The sequence below is a fragment of the Delphinapterus leucas genome, chromosome 14 (genome assembly GCF_059928025.1).
Source record: "Delphinapterus leucas isolate spDelLeu-1000000601 "Yukka" chromosome 14, BTC_Dleu_Yukka2, whole genome shotgun sequence".
NCBI lineage: Eukaryota > Metazoa > Chordata > Mammalia > Artiodactyla > Monodontidae > Delphinapterus > Delphinapterus leucas.
In genome coordinates this window covers 16455179-16477041 of record NC_143142.1, presented here as the reverse complement: position 1 = coordinate 16477041, position 21863 = coordinate 16455179, and the positions used below count along the sequence as shown (strand labels likewise).

At 52.0% G+C, this 21863-nt stretch overlaps 1 protein-coding gene across 1 annotated transcript in view; it reads left to right on the top strand.

The window, feature by feature from the left end:
• PXN (paxillin) overlaps nt 1-21863 on the top strand; it is a 45050-nt gene that overhangs the window by 10666 nt on the left and 12521 nt on the right.

Sequence of the window (21863 nt, the reverse complement as noted above, 5' to 3'; positions counted from 1 at the left end):
GGGGCTCTGCTCTGCAGGTGAAATAGTCATGTTCTGGTGCTGGTGGTGTTAAGTTGGGTTTTGATTATGTGACATCTCGCTTCCCCTGAGCCTCTTCCGTGGCTTTGAGGAGGAAGCGGTGGAGGAGGACGTTGTTTGGTGGCTTGGTTTATACTGATCGCTCATCTAAGACTAAGATTTGGGAGCGACCAGAGAGCTGCTCTGGGATCAGTGCAGGGCTTCTCCTAGAACTCGCAGGCCTCCCTCTGGCCAAGGCAAGCTGTAAAGGATGGTCTGTGACATCTACAAAACCTCCCAGGATGGGTCTAGGCCAGTGAGGTTCCTAGTAGCAGTAGAACAAGGGAGAGTTTGGTTTTCTGGGCCGTGAACTGTGGCTTTTGTCAGCTGAGTGGACCCAGTACCTAGGCTGCCCCCTGTCTGCCTGTGTACCCATTTAGGGGCAACCGATCTGTTGGGTCAGTCCCAGACCCCATTCAGGTTTGAAGTGGTTCAGAGAGTCGTGGCCAGGCTTTTCCTTGCTCTCTGTTTCCAGGAATATTCCTCTTCCTTGGGTGGAAATGGGAGTGTCCCACAGCCTGCCCTTGGTTTCCTCCTGATTTACCGTTTGCCCCGTGGACTCCCTCCGGACTCTGCTGACCGACTGGGGTGGGTTCTCATCACTGGTGAGCTGCAGGACAGCCGCAGGGGGCTGGCTCCTCTGGGGCGGGGATGAAGGAGCGGCCACGGCGCCTGGCACACTATACTCGTGCCTCATCGGAGACCTGACCTGGTTCCCTCCTGGGCTCGCTTGGTTACATGCTGCCCATCTTGGAAAGTCCTATGTCCTCACAAGTGGATGTGTGGTTTCCTCACCGTCCTTAGGAGCGTCAGCCTAGCTGCATCTTTGGGGTGAGGGAGCTGTTGAGATAGCTCGGTGGCCTTGTTTCCTCCCTGTCTGAACCCCTCAGATGGTCTCTTCTGCCCTGTCCTAAAATTTCCAAGAATTCCCGCCTCTTCTCTGTCTTTGGAGAGCCGCACTGGAAGTCTTTTTGCCTGGTCTGCTGAGGCAGCCACACCAGAAACAAGCTGGGGAAGAAGAGGAGTGTCACCTGGAGGTGGTTGTCATGCTTCCTGTGGTCACTTGTGATTATCTGTTCCAAAACATCCTGTTTTCACCCTTAGTGCAGCAGGAATTCTGACCTGGAGACAGCTATTATCTATCTGCCTGATCTTGGACAGAGGCATGGGGCCAGGGGTGTCACAGCTCATCTGCCCCGGGGGACCCTGGGCTTGCTGGTTGCTGGCTGTTGATGGCATTGCCGGTAGTAGCTCCTTTCCTCGTCACTGGCTTGGGCTTCATCCCGGCTCTGCCCATTCTCTTCTCCCTGCTTCTACTGCCTGTGAGATTTTTCCTCCAAATGTTCTGTTGCGTGTGACCAGTCAGCCCTCCCTTCTCTGTGGTTCTGGACTTCAGTCTTTCTTAGAGTGGAAGGGGCCTTAGGATGTCACCCACTCCTGGGGTTGGGGTCTCTGCTGATCATCTCTTCAGTCAGAGCTGCTCACTTCATATCTATTTATATATTGGGCTTACACTGAAGACTGCAATTGCAAAAGGGGTTTTGTGGTTTTTCAAAAATTTGAAAATAAAAATGTAAAATCATTTGAAAATCACTTATGAGGTTCAACCCACCTGTTTTACAGAGGGACAAACTGAGACCCTCTGAGGAGAAAGTACTTGCCTGGGACACTTCATAGCAGAACAAGCCTGTGCTTTTTTCCCTCTTTCTAGCCCTTCTTGGGAATATCCGGCTTCCTAGTTTTCTTCATTTCTAGAACCACACACTTGCCACAGTGTATCCTCAAGCCTTGTTTTCTTCTAGAGACCTTTCTCATGCCATTTTTTTGTTTTTGTTTTTGTTTTTTGCGGTACGTGGGCCTCTCACTGTTGTGGCCTCTCCCGTTGTGGAGCACAGCCTCCGGACGCGCAGGCTCAGCGGCCATGGCTCATGGGCCCAGCCGCTCCGCGGCATGTGGGATCTTCCCGGACCTGGGCACGAACCCATGTCCCCTGCATCGGCAGGCAGACTCTCAACCACTGCGCCACCAGGGAAGCCCATCTCATGCCATTTTGTATCCAGTATTGTTACTTACTTTGTAAAAGTTTTTATGTCAAAGAAGATACATACCTATTGTAAAAACAAAAAAGAAAAAGATACAGAGTGAAAGTCCTTCCTTCTTTCCCCCACCAGGGGTAACTGTAGTTAACAGTTTGCTGTGTATCTTACCCACCCATCTTCTACACATTTGTAAATACATAAACATGCATGTGATATACATAGCCTTCACTTTTTTTAAACTAAGATGAAATTCACATAACATAAAATTAGCCACTCTAAAGTATACAATTCAGTGGCATTTAGGACATTCACAATTTGTGCAACCATCACCTCTGTCTAGTTCGGAACATTTTCATCACCACCAAAGGAGTCCCTGTATCCGTTAAGCAGTCACTTCCCTTTACTCCCTCCCCATAATCCCTGGCAGCTACTAGTCTGCTTTCTATCTCGATGGATTTGCCTATTTTGGACATTTCATATAAGTGGAATGATACAATACCTGGCCTTTTGTGCAGAGTTTTTGTTTTTTGTTTTTTTTTTTTGTGGTACGCGGGCCTCTCACTGTTGTGGCCTCTCCCGTCGCGGAGCACAGGCTCCGGATGCGCAGGCTCAGCGGCCATGGCTCACGGGCCTAGCCGCTCCATGGCATGTGGGATCTTCCCGGACCAGGGCACGAACCCGTGTCCCCGGCAGGCGGACTCTCAACCACTGCGCCACCAGGGAAGCCCCATACCTGGCCTTTTGTGATTGGCTTATTTCACTTAGCATAATGTTTTTGAGATTCATTCATGTCATAGCATGTATCGGTACTTCATCCCTTTTTATGGCTGAATAATATTCCATTGTATAGATAGACCACAGTTTGTTTACCCATTCATTTGTTGATGGACATTTGGGTTATTTCCAGAATTTGGCTATTGTGAATAGTGCTGCTATGAACATTCTCGTTCAAGTATTTATCTGAATACCTGTTTTCAAATCTTTTATGTTTATATCCCTTCATTGTTTATTTTTCTCTCGTTTTTTTTTTTTTAATTAATTAATTAATTTATTTATTTGGCTGCGCCGGGTCTTAGTTGCAGCATGTGGGATCTTTGTTGCCACGTGCGGGATCTTCTGTGTAGCATGTGGGATCTTCACAGGGGCATGTGGGTTCTTTAGTTGCGGCATGCCGGTTCCTTAGTTGCCGCACACCAGTTCTTTAGTTGCAGCACTTGGTTCTTTAGTTGCGGCATTCGAGATCTTTAGTTGTGGCATGTGGGCTCTTAGATGTGGTATGTGGGATCTAGTTCCCTGACCAGGGATCGAACCCGGGCCCCCTGCATTGGGAGCATGGGGTCTTAACCACTGGAACACCAGGGAAGTCCTTTCCTCTCTTTTTTTAATTCAAGTTTATTTACAATGTTGTGTTAGTTTCAGGTGTACAGCATAGTGATTCAGTTTTTTGTTCTTTGGGGTTTCTTTTGCAGATTATATTCCAATATAGGTTATTATAAGGTTTTGGGTATAATTCCCTGTGCTACACAGTAAATCCTTGTGCTTATCTATTTTATGTATAGTAGTTTTCCTCATTGTTTTTAAAGTTTATTTTACTATATTGTTGTAAATGTCTATGAAAAGGACTAATTATATTCATGTTCCTTTTAATATTTAACTTTTCTTTAATACTGATTATCAGTGTTATACACATTCATTGCAGAAGAACTTAAAAAGTACAGAGATGCACAAAGAAGGAAATAATGAAAACTCAGGGAGATAATCGTCCAGAGATAACCACAGTAACTGTTTTTATGCATTTCTGTATAATCTCTTCAATGCATATGTATTTACATAATTGGGATACCAGTTGCCAGCATTAATATAACATTTACCCTGTGCCGGGCACAGATCTAAGTGCCTGACTTGCGTTACCATATATTTTTTTTCCTCACAACAACCCTTTGAAGTAGGTATTCTTATAGATGCAGATGCTAAAGCATGAAGAGGGTAAGTGACTTGCCTGAAGTGAATTGCTGGTAAGTGGCTGAGCTGGGATTGGAATCCAGAGACTGCTGTAAGCCACTGTCCCATACAGCCCCCTTTGATTCCTGTAGACTGTTCTGATTCCCACTCAGAGACGCCACTGGGGAGGGAGGAGGTGAGGGAGACAGGCTGGTATGTGTGCATGTGTGTATTTCGTGTGTGTGTGTATCACAGTGTGCTTGGGACTGTAGTGATTCAGGAAACAAATCAAACAGATGCATGGCAGGTGTGAACACTGCCCTCCCACCCAGATTTGTCAGGGAGTGAAAACCACTGGGAAGTATAGTGTCAGTTGGTATGTCTCTCTCCCCTCTGGGCGAGGTCTGTGGGCCCCGAAAAAAGAGAGGAGCCTTTCCTGCTACTTGGTGTCCCCCAGCCACTTCTGCTTCAGCCCTCTGTGGGTTCTCTGTCCTGCTGCTCTACAACTTTCGGGTTATTTGATTATATCTTCCTTCGGCTTCCTTTTGAAAGTTTTTTTTTCTCAGTTACTGAGCTTTGTCAATTAGAGAGTTGAACTCTCCAGCTACGATTGTGGATTTGTCTTTCTTTCCTTTCATTTCTGTCGATTTTAGCTTTATCTGGTTTGAAGCTCAGTTATTGGATGTGTATGTCTTTAGGACTATTACATGTTCATGACAAATCGACTTCTTATCATTATGAAGTGTCTTTCTTTATCTCTAATAATATTCCTGTCTGGAAGTCCACATCGTCTGATTTTCACAGAACCACTCCAGCTTTCTTGATATTAGTGTGAGTGTGGTATATTTTTCTCCATCGTTTTATACCTATCAAACTGGTAGGAACTGTTTATCTGTGTCTTTATATTTAATGTGTTTTTCATAGACAGCTTATTTTGAATCTTGCATTTTTATCCAGTCTGACAATCTCTACCTTTTAATTGGAGTGTATAGACCTTCTAAGATTTAAAGTAATTATCAACACAATTGGGTGTAAGTTTACCATCTTGCCACTTGTTTTCTGTTTCTACCATTTGTTCTTTATTCTTTCTTCTTTTCCTGCCTTCTTTTGGATTCATGGTATATCTTTTAAGATTCCATTTTATCTCCACTGTTGGCTTATTTGGCTATACTTCATTGGTTTATTTTTTTTTCACGGTTGCTGTATGGTTTACAGGTTTAACTTAACACGGTCTACCTTCAAATCATAAACCACTTCACATATAATGTAAGAACCTTACAACGGTATAGATATTCCCATTCTCCCCTCCCGTCTTTTGTGTTATTGTTGTCATAAATCTTACTTCTACTTATATTATAAAACCCACACTATGTTGCTAGGCTTTTACATTTACCCGCAAATTTACTATTTCTGGAACTCTTTGTTCCTTTGTAAAAAGGGCTTTTTTTAAGTCTAAAGAAATTAACAAAAATGTTTGCAAAACATTATTTTTTTCCCTTCCTCTCTCTTTCAGCTTCTCATCCAAAAACTTGTCGTCCTCTTTCTTTTCCTGGCGAGTTTCCCCTGCCTGTGGAGCTTCCCTCTGCATCGCTAATCCGTGCGTGCTTTTTGGCTGTCTCATCTGTGGCTTGGTGGTGATAATCAATGATGCTACCAGCTGCTTCAACTACAGAGCCCCATGGCTGGTGTTGCTAACACATTCCAGTGGTCCAGGGTTCAGAAAATCCACACATTCCAGTTCCCATCTCCTGCTCCTCTGCCCCACAGGGAGAGGTGTGACAGGATCCAATCTGCAGGATGCTGGGGCTGCATTTCTCCCTGTTCCTCCTTGCCCTCCTCCTCCCCCTCCAGGTCCAAGTGAAAGTGCCACCAGCCCCAGGGCCTGGCTGCCCGGGTACCAGATTCCCGCCAGCTGCCTCACTCTTGTGAGCCAGCCCCCTTCCCTGACCTGCCCTCCCCCACCCACAGAGGAAGCCAGACAGGCCACACAGTGAGTTGAAACCTTATGTACCACCAGGGGCTGCTCTGCTCAGGCCACAAAGTCTTGTGCAGTGTTCCTTTGATTTTTTTTTCTTTAAAGGGCAGGAGTGGTGCCGGTTGGAGAGGTAACTAGATCACAGTAGAGGGAAATTTCCTGGGATAGAAGAGGAGGGAGGGCTGGGGCCCTGTGCTTATGTGTTGCTCGCCCACATGGTGCTTGGCATGTATTGAGCGCTCACAGAAGCCCGGAATGGCATGGACTGCAGTGGTGAGCAGGTCTCAGCAACAGATGGGCTTGGTGGGGCTGGGCTCTGCTCAATGCAAGGAGGTAAAGATGGATGGGGACAGACTCCCTGCCCTTAATGAGCTGTCACAAGCTGGTGGGACAGAGGCACTCAGGCAGACAGTTCCTACCGGTTTGATATGTGCTCTCATAGGGGATGTGCACAGTGCTTTGGGAACTCAAAGGAAAGGGACCTGGAGCCCTGTGCCAGGAATGTGGTCAGGGAGGGCTTCCTGGAGGAAATGGTACCCTAAGCTGACTCTTTGATGTGTGCTTATTTTAACTGGAGTCTTGACATTTAGAAAAGCCCCACACTTTCATCCTTTATATAAATCATAAGGATTTCCATAATAAGATTTGGGAATCTCTTACAGAAAATGCTGTAAAACCTGTACATTGTGGTGTATCTGTCCCTAAATAAGTGTTGTCTTCTCCCTTTCAATGTTGCTATAAACAGTGTCACCCATGTAGCATATGTTTGACTTTTTTTGGCCACACCGTGCAGCATGAGGGATCTTAGTTCCCCAACCAGGGCTTGAACCCGTACCCCCTGCATCAGGAACGCGGAGTCCTAACCACTGGAGTGCCAGGGAAGTCCCCAAACTACCTTAATTTATGTGTGTTTCCTCATTGTAAGCAGGCTTTTCTTCCTATCTGGATTTTTTTTTTTTTTTGGATTTTTTTGGTGTATATGTGTTCTACCAATTAACTACTTTTGCAGTTTTAATCCTGTATTATTTCTCCTTTGTTTTGTGTAAAAGGAGAAAAATAAAAAAGCTGGAATCCCCACCCCCTCCAAAATGTTTATTTTCCATAATAAGATTTGGAAATCTCTTACAGAAGAGACCCCCCCCCCCAGCATAGAAACCACGCGTTCCTATTTATTTAGGTAGGTAGAACGGATCCTTTTTATACTCGTGTTGCAGAAAAGGAAACTGAACTGTGATGAGTCTCAAGGGATAAGAAAGGATTTAGCCTGGAAAAGAAGACAGGAGAGTGGACGGCACAGCATGTGCAAAGGCCCGGAGGGAGGAGGCTTTTGTGTGTATGTGCTAATAAGTTCATGGGCTCTGCTGTGGCACCATGTGTTGTCCCAACAGGATCTTACAAACTCATCAAACTTAGCCTGAGCGACAAGGCCACGGACAGTTGCTAGCCTTTGTTTCCCCAGTGGAATGACCTTTTTGGGTGGCCTTGGTATGGCAATTGAGGTGGGGCCAGCCTCTGGGGCTTCTGTTATCCTCCAGTTAGGTTTTGAGCTCTGTCAGTGCAAATTCTTCCCCAGCTCAGCTGGGGTGGAGCCCTGGGCCAGTTCTGAAGGGCATTTCCACAAGAGTTTGGGGCCTGAGATTGTGTCCTGGGCCCGCTGGCCCCAGTGGTGAGCCTGTATGCTTGTGTGACAGGAAGGACCTGGTTCCTGTGATAACACGCTTGACTTTACCCCTCTTCCGCAGGGGGGCTGTCAGGGGATGGAGGCAGCTTTGTATCTGGATTTCAGGGCTGGACTTGGGCACCGCGGGAGTGGGCTGAGGGAGGGGTGAGCACTCTGAGAATTCCAGAGCTGGCTACATATAGTTCACAGCTTCCCCACACCCGGGCCAGAGCACACAGGAGTGGCAGCACTGTATCGTTCCCCAAACCTCTGCTTCCTGAGCCCCGGAGAGATTCAGAGGTGGCTTGGCCAGGGGAAAAGAAAGGTCCTTGGGCTTGGGTAGCCCCGTGGCTCTGCCTGTCCTGGATCGCTGCCCTTGTCACCCTGACTCTCCTGTGCGCCTTCTTCCCTGAGGCCCTGCTTCTCCTCCCACCTGCCCTATCTCATCTGGTGGATGTTCCGTCCTCCCACAGGAAACAAACGTGGGAGGCATCCTGTACTCCTCTGTCTTCATAGCCACTCAATTACCAGGTCTCCTTGATTTCACCTAGTTTTATTTAGAGCATTGTGACTCTTGGGCCGCCTCTGGTCAAGCCCCGCCTCCCTCCCCGCCCCCCTGCACACACTGATGTAAAACGCAAGCCTGGTCCTGTGTTCCCTCCCCCCACGGTTTGCCCTTGTAAGTCCAGACTCCACTGCAGGTCCTGCACTCCTCTTCCCCCAAGCTGGGACTTGTGCTCTGAGCTCCAGCCTCCTCTGTCTGCCAGGCTGTGTCTCACCTCTGCCTCTGTTCCTTCCTGTGCCTGGAAAAAACCTCTGCTCTCTCCCCCTGGCCCAGATTATGACAATCTTCCACTAGTTAGCGCTCTGTGGGGACAGACACTGTTTTGTTTTGTCACTTTTTTTTTGGCTGCGCCGTGTGGCATGAGGAATCTTAGTTCCCTAACCAGGGATTGAACCCATGCCCCTGCAGTGGAAGCATGGAGTCTTAACCACTGGACCACCAGGGGAGTCCCCAGACATTGTATTTTTGCCACCTCTGTGCCCAGCATGGTGTTTGTAGACATTATCGGGGCCACCGCGGGTAAAGGTGAGGCGGCACCCAGGGGGAGGGATGGAAGGACAGGAGGAGGCAGGTCCTGGGGAATTCCCCCATCCCTATGATGTCAGAGGCTGTTATCATACCCAGTCTACAGATGTAGGAACTGAGCTCAAAGAGGTGCAGTGCCAGCAAGTGGCAGAGCTGGGACTTAGAAGTTTTCCAACTACAAAACCCACACTGCATTTCCTTGCAAACTCACGTACTTGCTGAGGCCGGTGGGTGTTGTGAATGGTTGGAGTGGGCCAAAAAGAAAGGGCGTTAGATTTCATGCTACAGCCAGTGGTGGCCCTGCAGGTGAGTAGACCCCTACTGGTAGCTCTTCTGACTGCTCCTGGGAAGCCAGACAATCTGGCTTTCATGTGAAATCTCTCAATTTATTAAGACTAACTCAGATTTCTTTTAAAAGCACAAACAGGGACCTCCACTGCAGGGGGCCAGGGGGTATGGGTTCGATCCCTGGTCGGGGAACTAAGATCCTACAGCCAATAAAAACTCCACAAACACATCCAGGGAGTTGTGTGGTGGGATGCAGCCTGCAGGCCTAGGGCTGGTGGCATCTGCCATATTCTCTGTTGCCTCCTTTAACCCCCCTTCCCCGGGTCCTGCTGCCTCTAGAATCCCCTCTGGAAGAAGAATCAGAGTTCATTACTTGAAAGAGCTCTTGGGAGATTATCTGGGCCAACCCTTAGCCATGTGTGGTTCCTATTTCACCAGAAAGGTAGGTAGGCGTGGGCAAATAAGGAACTGTAAAACCTGCCCTCGCCGGGAGTCTGTGCTCCTGGGCCTGAGTGGCTGGGCTCAGCCCCACTGCCCCACCCCCAGTGGCTGCTGGCACTTTCTGCTGTCGGCCACTGCACACTGAACTGCCCTTGGCTCTAAGGGTGGCACCACCCCTGGGATCTTCCCTCAGAGGACCTGGACGCCAGGCCAGAGTGCCATGGCTGCGCTTTGAGCCTGGGTTTTGAAGTTTGTCCCTCTCACGTGGAAACAGGAGTCTTTGTTCACAGCCAGTGAGACTTGACTCCTCTCGTCCCAGCTCCTACCTCAACTACGTGTGGGGTAGGACAGTGGAGTGGGGGGACCAGGCACCCCCCCACCCCCACCCCCGACTCCCTGCAAGGGACGGTGCCCACGGAGGGAGACCTCACAGTTCAGGGTACAACAGGGAGGGGGTGGATGGGGACAGAGACTTGCACTTTTTTTTTTAAGTTTTATTTTTTTATTGAAGTATAGTTGCTTTACAATGTTTCAGGTGTATAGCAAAGTGCTTCAGTTATATATGTCTTCTTTTTCAGATTCTTTTCCATTATAGGTTATTATAAGATATTGAATATAGTTCCCTGTGCTGTACAGTGTGTCCTTGTTTATCTCTTTTATATATAGTAGTGTGGATCTGTTAATCCCAAGTTTATCCTCCCCTGCTTTCTCCTCTGGTAACCATAAGGAGACTTGCACTTTTTTTAAAAAATAAATAAATACATTTATTTATTTATTTATTTATGGCTGTGTTGGGTCTTCGTTGCTGCACGTGGGCTTTCTCCAGTTGTGGTGAGGCGGGGCTTGGGGGGGTACCGCTCTTGCCATCTGTCCTGGCTCTGCTGGGTTGGATTCCCGAGAGCCCCAGATGTCTCCTCCAATAAAACCCAAAGTAGGGCTGAGATGGATATTTCCCCCACCACCCTGGCCAATCTCCCGATGTAACCAGCTGGGCATGGTGGAAGGAGGCCAGCCATGCCAAGCCATGCTGAGCCCTGGGACCTTTTCTGCCACGTGAGCCCCGGGGCACAGACCACCCTGTTCGGTTCTTCCGTGAGGCTTGGCTCTCTGCTTCAGTTCTGGAGCTGGTAGGCTTTGAGGTTACGGACTACAGGGGCTTATTTTGGTTCTCTTCCCACCCCGTCCTCCTCCTCTGTACCTTGATGTCCCTACATGTGAGCCCTGCCAGCGAGACTGACAGTCCTTGGATGCTTTTACTTTCAGGCAGGTCTTTCCCTCCTTTTTTTCTCTTGTGGTTTCCCAGTGTGACTCTTGTTAGCCAAAGTCGTGAGGACTGTGGCCTCCATCTGCTCCCTCCCTGTCCAGGAAGAGGCCGAATTCCCAGTGCAGAGAGTCAGCAAGGATATGGGCTTCCAGAGAAATTTGTCTTGACCTCCTCAGGAAATGGCTGGAAGCATCTCTTCTTTGTAGATCCGCGACACCATCCCACCAGGGCCTGTGTGGGGAGCTTGGGAAGGACTGGGCCAAGACTTGGGGCTCCTCCCTTACTCAGGAGGTACCAACAGTCAGTCAGGCAGCCCGAGAATTTTGTCTTGCCCCAAACCAAGCAGATGGCTTCCAAACTTGTGAAACTGGGAAGACCAGGGCTGGATGGCATAGATACTTCTAGGGAAGTGAAAGTGTAATTGAGGGTCAACTGGGGGCCACTGGCCCTGGCTCTTTCTTGCCCCCTCTGCCCCTTCTTCTCTGCTCTTGACTATCTCAGATAGTGGTTCCAACTGTGTTCTGCAGTGTCATACCCTCCAGATGATACTCGTGACAGATAAGGATCATGAGCTGCCCATCCTTCTTCTGGAGGGTGCTGCCTGGGGTTCTGAGCACCTTCCAGCTCTTTCTCTCCCTCAGGAAAGCATATTGGAACACATGTGGGTGGGCTGACAGGCATGAACCCACTTAAGCTTATTTTCAAACAGCAAAAGCAGGGCTTCCCTGGTGGCACAGTGGTTGAGAGTCCGCCTGCCGATGCAGGGGACGCGGGTTCATGCCCCGGTCCGGGAAGATCCAACATGCCACGGAGCAGCTGGGCCCCCCGTGAGCCATGGCCGCTGAGCCTGCGCGTCCGGAGCCTGTGCTCCGCAATGGGAGAGGCCACAACAGTGAGAGGCCCGCATAACACACACACACACACACACACACACACACACACACACACACACACACAAACAGCGAAGGCAAACAAATAGCAAATGTCCATACTTTATGATCCTTAGCTAAGGACAGGTGGTGGCACACCTCAGGCTGATTGATCGTACATCGTGCGAGAGATTCTTTGTCCCTCCCTCAGTTGGCTGTTTGGTGCCTTCAGTGGAGCCTTGACTGCCAGTCTGTCTCCTGATGATTCTCTTGCCACCTCTGCCTGATTCTGGTGGAGGCTGGGGAGCCACTGTGCCCCAGAACGATGGCCCAGGCTCCTCAATCTGTGCAGATAAGAAGAGGGCAGAGGTCAGCGCCTGGGGCAGCCCCATCTTGCATCATGCTGTTTGGATGGGCAACAGGGTGGAAAACACTCTTGCAAGTAGACCTACCAGGCAGCAAGTTAGCCTAGAACATGGAGCTCCCCATGCCACCACTAGGGGCTCATCTGTGGCACAGGGCCCTGCCTGAGGGGCAAAGACAAGAAGGGAGGCCCAGAGCAAGGGCCCCAGCAGAGGCCGGGGTGGAGGGCACCCCAGTGGCCAGCCTTCTTGGATTGCTCCAGGGGCTCTGGAGACTGGCGCTTTGGAAATGGAGAGTGTGGAGAATGGTGACAGGCAGAATGAGGGACAGCTGCTGACAGCGATGTTCCTCTCCCAGTGGGGTGTCATGGAAAGAACATGGGTGAGCTCTGCAGTCAGGCAGAGCTGTCCTCGTTGGGGTGGGGGACTCTGCCAGGCTGCAGAGCGTACTCATCAGACATCTCTGAGCCTCTTTGTCCTGATCTATAAAATGGGGTTGTGAGGCCTGCACGTTTCTCCCCGTGCCTCCTTGTCTGAGCTTCTTTCTGGTCACGCGGCCCTGTCTTTACGTTCCTTTGTGGCACTCTGCAGGGCTCGGAGCCTCAGTGGCAGGAGCAAAGGCTGCTCTGCCCTGGGCTTGCTCTGGGAGGTCAGAGACTGAGAGCTCCTTCTATTGCCGAGATGCCAGGTTCAATGCCACAGAGCTCTCAGACAGCAGTGACTTCCCAGCAGGTGGCAGAGCTGGCATGGGGCTGGGGGGTGTTGGAGCCCTGTAACTTCTCGCTCTCGCCTCTATCCTTGCTAGGGAGTGAGTTGGAGGCTTCTGGGCTCAGCTGATGTTCTCTGAGGAGGACTTGGAATGAACCCAAGGAACAGAGGGATGAGGTCAGTGGTTTGCTCAGCAAGGAGGCCCGAGTTAGTGACAGACCTGTCACAGCTCCCAAGATTCCTGGCCGCAGTCCCTGGCTCCGCCTTCTCCCCCTCCCATCCTTAGGGAGATGAAAGTCGGCAATGATGCCATGATGCGATGATGTGGGTTTCTTTCCCTGAGTGTCTCCTTGTGTCACAGCGGGAGGCCCGGGAGGCTCTCCCCAGCCATGGTGGTTTTCGCACACTTTTTCATTGATTACTCACCCTGTGCTCTATGAGCTATCTGAGTAACTAAAGCCCAGAATTGCCACCCAGGCTGGTGAGTGGTGTGGATTTGAACCTGTTCCCCTCTCTACTTGAAGGCCCGTTCTTTCCACTTGGCCACGCTGCCATGCAGGCTGGGATGCCAGGAGGGGTATAGAGAGAGCTATGTGATTGTCCCAGCTCCCAACGCCACATGGGAAGACAGATCTATGGTATGGACAGGATGGCTTTGTGGGGCTGTTTAAATGTCACCTAAGCCCCCATGAGAGACAAAAGGTCTCTCTGAAGCCTCAGTTCTTATCTTACAATTCATTTGCATTTTGCACCTGACTCCATAAAGTAGCCTTTTAATTTAAGGCAGTGATTTCAGTTTCTTGCTTCTGAGTCAGTTTTTTTTTTTGCTTCTGAGTCAGTTTGATCCTCAGAAGGTGTTCTGGGTTTACCTGTGCCCCTGGCCTCCACGCTCCCCCTGGGGGTGTGGATATCCCTGTAGATGATGGGGGTGGGAGGTATGTTCAGTGCTGTGAATAAAGGCACTTTGCTGGGGAAAGGGAAGAGGGGGCCCAATTTGGCCAGCAAGGCAGGTTGCAGTGAGCGGGCCGAGAAGGTAAAGGCCAGTCGGGGCTGTATTCTGAGAGGCTCAAGACCAGAATGCCAACCCCAGGGGTTCTGATCTCGTTCTGTAGGCAGAGAGGGTCATGAGTATTCTGACTCTCTTTGGCTTGGCAAACGTCCAGTCACTGTCCGAGAGGCTCATGAGGGTATTCGCGCTGTGGATCTAGCAAGGGGAGAGGAGGTTCCTGCCCTCAGAGGGCAAGCGGTCTAGTGGAGGTGCACAGAAGGGGTGAGGTTTCAAGTTCACACTGCTGTCGTCTGCTGCAAGGGTTAGAATGGGGGAGCGCAGGGCAGGCGCTGCCGGCGAGTTCGAGAAGGGGCCGAGCGTGGATTCGGATGCCGGTCTAAGTTGTTGGCTTCCTGTGACAGAAAGGGAGGCAAGTAAAGGGGAGAGGCCCCGTGAAGGAAGAACTGATGGTACTTGGTGACAGTGACATGTGGGGAGCTGGAAGAGGGCCGCAGGATATCACAGGTGCTGTAGGAGAACCGGGGAAGGCCGGCAAGAGAGAGTGCGGTCAGGAAATGGCCTAGCTGCCGGAGATGGGGAAGAACGGACCTGCCCTGTGGCCACCGTGAGCCGTGTTCATTAGTCAGAGCTTGACTGGTCAAGAGGGGGTAAGTAGTGCTATGAAATCCAGAAACATCGGGAAAAGACTACAGCTCATTCCTGGAACAGGCCAACTTTTGAACTTTCTGTTTGGGTCTCTGTAGGGCGGATGACTCATTTCTAAGCCCCTCCTAACCTCTGTTGATGATTAGCAGGGGTGAGAGGCCCCCGGAGCCGCCCTGCTCTGCAACAGACTGACTTGCCACAAAGAGCCCAGATTGCAGGAATGGATTGGGTGGATTTGGAATAGCTGAGAAAAATTCCAGCCCCTGAGCCGCCTGGGTTCAATGCTGTCTATCTTGTTGTATGTAAATCCACGTTTTACCCTTTGAAGGAACCGGCGGTGTGGGCCTGGAGTTGGACCCTAGACACGACCTTAAAAATGTCCAGAGTCTCTGGGTGACCCGAGGAGGTGATGAAATCTGACCAATGAAATGCGTCCACTGGGTTCTGGGCCCTCTGGAGGAGGGTGGGGCTCGCTGATCCCGGACCCAGAGATGAGTTATTTACAACAGAAATGAGACTCCGCTGTCCAGTCAGCCTGGACCTGCTGCTGTGCCCATCTTGGGGGGTGGAGGTGTGCAAAGTATACCTGGGCGGCTTCTCCCACCTGTTGCTGCTTAACCTGCTGGAGCCCCATCAGATGGGGAAGCCGCCGTGGCCCAGGGCCTGGTCACTGGGGGGTCCTGTGTGGGTGCCCAGTGCAGATGGGGCCTGGCACAGTTGGGCTTCTGCCTGGAGCTTGGGGTGACCTCTGGAGTTGCCTTTCCGCCTTTATTCTCTCGTGTCTCTGGTTACCTGTGCTTTGTGACCTTGGGCGCCAGCCAGGCACCCAGTGAAGAGAGCCAACCTGCCTACACACTCATGTTGTGTCAGCCCCTGCAAGGAAGGGCAGACAGGAAACCGCCCTCCTAAGGCATGTGGGAAGCCCAGGCAAGAAACGCCTTCTCCAAAGGGCCGCCTCCCACCTCTCGCAGCAGCAGCTTGGAAGACTCCTGGCCATCTCCCCTGGTTTCCTTTGTGTCACCCCCAGCCCACACTTCCTTCAGGGCTGAGAGTAAAATTGCAGTTCCTGTTGAGTGAGGCATGAGTCAGCGAAGGGAAGGAGAATGGTGGCTGCGTCTTCATAACCTCCAGGCACTGCTATTAAATATTTAAATGACACTCCAGTATCGATTGTTTCTCCTCCATCCCCTTAGGGAGAGCAGTTCGCTGTCTGGGATTCAGATAATAGCAGTATCTTGGATTTAGACAAACTCCGAAGAGCTCCAGAAAGGTTCTGTGTAAATTTCACCCAAAATTATGTTATCTCCTCCTCAGAGCTTGCTATCAGGCATGGGAACAAATTGGGTTCTGACCGTTTTACAGCTACAGAAGATGCCCGACCCGATGACAGGCACCCAGCAGGCTGGGCCTGGAATCACAGCATCCTGGCACTGGCTACTTTCTTTGTTCATGGCTCCTTCCCCATCTTCCTCGTCCTCACAGTCCCGCTGTCATTCAGCCATTCATTCTACCTGCAGGGGATATGGCATCAAGCAAGATAGACAGGGCCCCTTAATTCTTGGAGAGGAGGCAGTCGGTTGACAAGAACCCAAACTGGCAGGGGAGGCCCTTCAGGAGATTGAGTTCCTAGTCGGTGTCCAGGCCCTGGGTCCCCGGGCTGGGTAGTGCAGAGCAGATCTGGCCTAAATTGTAGATTGGCCCTTACTGGTCACAGATCTGCCTTTCCTCCCAGGACAGTTATCAGGATAAATATACCCAGCTCCCCATTCCTGGAGAGTTACTCACCATGTAAAAGTGCCCTGCTGCCCTGGATTAGATTACCTCTGCTCTAACTGCTCATGTGCTCAGGGCTGGGGGAGGGGGAGACGCGCCTTCTCGTCCTGCTCTCCTTCCTAATCTGGAAGAGTCTCAGCAAAGGGGCTGAGATGAGACCATCCCCGCAGAGGGGAGCCGGTCCTGCTGTTTACACAGCTCCTTCCTTAGGAAGGGCCGAGCCCCGCTCACTGCTTATGTACTGAGCTTGGGCAGCTGTAAGGAGGCTGGGCAGCTTCTGCTCTGACACTTGAGGCCACCAAGCCTGCGCAGGTGGTCAGCAGGGGGGCCGAAACCTCTCTTGCCCACAGTTCTGAACCCAGCAAGGTAGGCAGGCTGAAAGGCTGGGTTTCTCCAGGTCCGGTGGGGAAGGGACTCACCAAACTGCTGCTGTCTCTGTGAGAGTCTGGGTCTCACATAAATGGAGGGAATGGACAGTTGGCCCTGGCCTGGGAAGGCCTTGTGCAATGGCAGTCCCTTATGGCTGTGCTGGAGCTCTCAGGGCAGTGTTTGCTACACCTTCCTTCTGCTTCTCAGCTCCCAAGGAAACACCTGCCTGAGCTGCGAAAGCTGAGTTACATTGGCCTGCAGAAAGAAGGTGGGTGAGCTGAGCCTTGTTCTTATTGTGGGCCTCTTCTAGGCTAGGTATCAAGAATATAAGGCATGTCAAGCTGGGGTCTCCCTGGTGACCAAAGGACCCCACCTCTTTTAGATCGACCTAGCACTGGTGTGGCAGGGGAGCCTGTGAACTCTGGGATGGGATGATACCCCACATGTACCTGCCCCATCATGAAGATCTGCTGGGCAGGCTTCTCCATGGTGACTTTGTTTTCCCCAGAATGGTGCCCCTAACTGATGATCTAGGATTGCAACATCCTTTGCCTTCAGGATGTTGAAGCGCTTTTCTCCTTCCCCTCCAGGGCTAACCATCTCTCTGGGAGGGAACTCCATCTACTGAGCGTGTGCTCTGTTCCAGGGACTGTGCTAAAGCAGGCACTTTATATCCACTCTCTCATGTAATCCTTACTCCTGTGAGTAAGGTGGTGGAATTCCCATTGGACGGACAGGAAAACCGAGGTACGAGAGCAGTTAAACAGCTGGACGAGCAGCTTGGCCACAGAGCAGAGTTTGTGTGACTCAGTATTCCCCTGTGTGAGTTCTAACATCTCGTGTCCTCAGAGCCTGGGAGGGAGAATGAAATCGCTCTGGTAACCGCCCCCCCCGCCCCCTCCCCCGCCACATTTGAGGGATCCTGGATGGCCCTTTATCTCACTCTCTTTGGCGTCCATCCAGCTCTAGGTCTCTAATCTTGACAGTCTTTATCACATACTAAGAAGTTGCCGGGCTTGGGTAGGAGGAAGCCAGGCTTGTGAAAGAGGCTTGACTTGTCTTTATACTCCAGTTGGGGGTGGAGGTGGAGGTGGTTAGTTGAGTTTCTTTAACTTATTATTGGGCGCCGTGTGTCTGTGGGTCAACCCAGGCCCCCAAGCCTCAGTCTGGCAGAGATCCCCTATGTTGGGGATGTGAGGGGGCCTGGGGCTCCCTCTGTCCTGGACGCTTGACCTGGTCTGGGAATATGAGGGGCGCAACTGCAGCATTTGCCCTGGAATGCAGCCCAACTGGCCCCCGAGTCTCCTCCCTCCCAGCGCAGAGAGCCTGGGCACCTGAGTCTTAACCCCCTCAGGGCTGCAGAGCCAGCGGCTACCCCCCACCCCCGACCCTGGCCTCAGGATTGTGCTAGGCCGGTGGTTGCTGGGGCCCGGGGAAGGGCCTTTCACCTTGTGCTGGCCCTGTGCGCTGTGCCCACCCACCCGCTTGCTCCTGGGCAGCCTCGCAGTGGAAGCCACAACCCCTCTGAGTGGCTGCTTAGGTGCAGCCGCTGGGCACTAGAAGCTAGGGCATGTGTCTGTCTCTTGTGTCACTCTAGAGTCACGCCTTCAGATGATGTGTGCTGCAGGCACGGCCCAGAGGCTTGGCCCCCCGGCGTCGTTGTGCGCCTCCTCACAGCCTGCTCCGTCCCTCCAGCTCAGTCAGGCATTCCCTGGCACTGAAACTTTCCCGGTGCACCCATGGCCGGCTGGGGGCTCCCGGGTCTTCCCCGGCTCTAAAATTCCGTGATTGTGCGAGGTTACCTTCGGTTACTCCCCGTGGCGGAGAGCCGACGGGCCAATAGCTCCCTCTGGCGGGCAGCGGAGGACGGTCTGCACCCCTTCGCTGCCAGGGCGCAACAAGCTGGTTGCCTCTGGTGGACTGGAAACTTTGCATTAACTCCCCCATTCCCAGTTTCGAAAGGAGAACTCTCCCTCTCCACACATACACTAGATAGGCTCCCAGAGACCTGGGCTTTCCCTCTTCTTGGATGGAAGTGACAGAGCCTGCATCCGCTGGTCTGGAGAGGCAAAACGCCTGCAGAATCTAGGGTGATTTCCTCCAGCAAGGGGCTGGGAAGCCCCAGAGAGAGCTCTTTCCCCAGGGTGACTAGGGTGGTCCTAGTCGCTCTGACTTGTTCCGGTGGTCTCAGGCCTGGACCCAGAAGCTTAGTGGAGCGATGCTGAGGAAGTCTGAGGCCTTCCTTAGGCTGAATGAGTGAGCCCTGACTGCTTACTGCTTCTGTGTGTATGGAAGCCATCCTCCAAACATGTGGGAGACAGGGTGTGTTCCAGCGGCACCATTTTCTCTGACACCTTCTTCGGGGTATGTGTAGAAGGAATCCTGAGCCTGCCCCTAGGGTATTCAGAGCTGGCACCAGGCAGTAACTGTAGCTGAAAGCTGGGGACCTTCCCCCCACCCCCGCCCCCACTGTGGACTGCAAGTGGACTCCATCTGCCACCTCTGTTTACTCAGGCCGGGGAGGAGTTTGCTGAGCTTGCAAGGAGACTTTGGCCCATCACCATTTTGCAGCCTGTGGGGAGATAGCAGGCCTCGGCACCCATAGGAATCCAAAGTAGAGGCCAGCGAGTACTCCTCCGTGCCTCCTGTATTCCTGGCTCTCCCCTGAGGCGCTTGTGAGGGGTTTGGTGGGACAGTGGCACCAAGTCCTGTCTATCACAGAGCAAAGACCAAGGATGGAGAGAGAGGAGGAAGCTACACACAGAACCGGTGGCTGTGCACGTCCTAACTCTCACTCAGACACAAGTTTGGACAGTGGTGTGCCTCCGCTCTCTGACATCCACAAATGTTTCACTCTGTTTTTGGGGTGTTTTAAAAAAGATTTATTATTTATTTTATTCATTTTTGGCTGTGTCGGATCTTAGTTGAGGCATGCGGGATCTTTCGTTGCGGCGCGCGGGCTTCTCTCTAGTTGTGGCACACGGGTTTTCTCTCTCTAGTTGTGGCGCACTGACTCCAGGGCGCGTGGGCTCTGTAGTTTGCGGCACGCAGGCTCTCTAGTTGAGGCGCACAAACTGAGTAGTTGTGGCACGTGGGCTTAATTGCCTCGCAGCATGTGGGATCTTGTTCCCTGACCAGGGATCGAACCCACGTCCCCTGCATTGTAAGGTGGATTCTCTACCACTGGACCACCAGGGAAGTCCCCAAATGTTTTCCTTTGAATGTTACTTTATTACTTTGCTTTTGCTTTTCTCTTCAAGGTTGCCCTTTTCTTGTCTTGCCCAGATCCTACCCATAGAGGACTTAGGAGAAGTCAGCACTTTGCAACCCAACCTGACCTCCTTGGAGGAAAATCTTTTTCTGAATTTCACAAAGCACCTGAGGTGTGGTGTTTGCAGCTTCCCGTGTACTATAGCATCTGCTATCCCATATAAACCTCACGCCAGTGCTGTGAGGTGGGGAGCTAAGTGATTTGCTCTGTGGCTGTGGGTAGTGTAGATAGAGGAGCTGGGACTGAACTCAGGTCTGGCTTGACTCCACAGATCTTTTTTCTCCATCCCCCAGGACTGGTCCTTTTGACCAACAGATGTATCTGTGTTGAAAAGAGCCTGTTTAAATCATAAACCAGAATCCATCCATGAACCAATAAGCCAGGCTTGGAGTCAGGTCATGAGTGAGGTGGGAGAAGGTGTTTGGTGCAGAGGCTGGTGGTGTCCCTGGCTCAGAAGTTTTGACAAGGAAGCTTAACCATCTGTCTTCTATTGAGTGGAGCCCAAGAGACCCGAGTTCAGGTCCCAGCGGTGTCACTTCAGCCAGCTCAGGCAGTGTGGAGATGTGCCTCTGCCTCTCTGAACCTCAGTTTTGCCATCTGTGCTAGTGGTATCGTGAGGAGAAAGAGAGGTGACACAGGTGAAACTCCTGGCACGTGGTGGGCATTCAGGCATGGCAGCTGCCCTTGTTACCCCTACTGGACTTGCACTTGTTGGGGGCTGGCTCTGCCCATGATGGAGAAGGAGGGACCCCACCCCTCCTGCTGGCTTGGGCCCAGAGGAAGCCAGGACGCCTTGTGAAGCCAAGGCAGCAGGTGTGGCCGTGGAGAGGCCACTGGGATTGGCCCTGGACACTGGTTCCTTTTCCACTGTTACCTAGACACACAGACTCCCTCTAGTTCCGGTTTGCTAGAGATAGGAAGTCAGACTTCTTCCAAAGGACCTGGAGGAGTCGGGGGCTGCAGGAACTGACCTTCCTTGGAAGTCAGAGACATCCCAGGCCTTGGAACAAGCTTCTGATCAGCTGGGTAGGAGCCTGGGGTAGGTGCTGCCAGCCTTGGGGGTAGGACATCAGGGCACGTAGCTGGGAGGTGTGGGCCCACAGACCCAGGCCCTGGGTGAGGCCCTTGCTTCTTTCTTACTTCCTTTGAGCAGGGGTGGGGTTGGGGACAGGGCCACCAGGAAGGATCAGACTGGCAGCTCTCAGAGCTTGGGCCCCGTCATTCAGGAAGTTGTACTGTTTAAATCTGGCACCATCTTGTGATCACAGCAGCCTCTTGCAGGGCAGATTTTTGAGGTTTGGGGCCTCTGAGGAGTCAGTCCTGTCACTTACCGGCTTTGTTATTTGGGGCCAGTCCCACCACCTCTTTAAGCCGGTTTCCCCATCTGTAAAGGAAGGGTGAGAATTCCAACTTCATGGGGTATTAGGAGGATTAACTGAGACCACGTATGCAACGTACCCAACACAGTGCCTGTTACTAGTAAAGGGCCATGATCCAGCCATTGCTTTCTGGTGATTATTATCACAAGGGCCAGGGACCGAGTTCCCCCACTGCAGCAGGCCAGCAGCGGGGGGAGAGTGAACTAGTCGGTGACACAGCAGGAACGAGGGCATGGCGTGTGGGGCCAGGCTGTGGGGCTGTTGAGGGTCCCAGGAGGGCAGGATCAGCAGCTCCTGCCCCCACCCCTCCAGCTGTACCCTTCTTGTCTGGGGACTGGGGAGATGCAGGGCCCCCTGCGGGCTGCCTAGTGCCAGGGTAATGGAAGCTTGCACTTGAGGGTTGATTCGGCTCCCTTGCTGCTGTTAAAAGCAGAATAGTGGGGCCCTGGAGCCTCTGGGGCCAGGCTGCTTGCCAGGCTTCCGCAAAAACAGCCTACAGAGCAGTCCTGCCCCTCTTTGCTGACGGGGGCGGGGGGTGGGGGCGGGAACGCTGCACCAGCCTTGTCCCTCACACTTCTCACAGCAGCCCCGAGACTCTCAGGAGGAGCTTGGAGCCTGAGGTTCGACTTCTACCTGGTCAGGAGGGCGGGTACCACCCCAGGGGCCCCTCCAGGCTGGGGGCTGAGCGGGCTTAAGCTCTTGGAAATTAAGTGGGACCTGGCA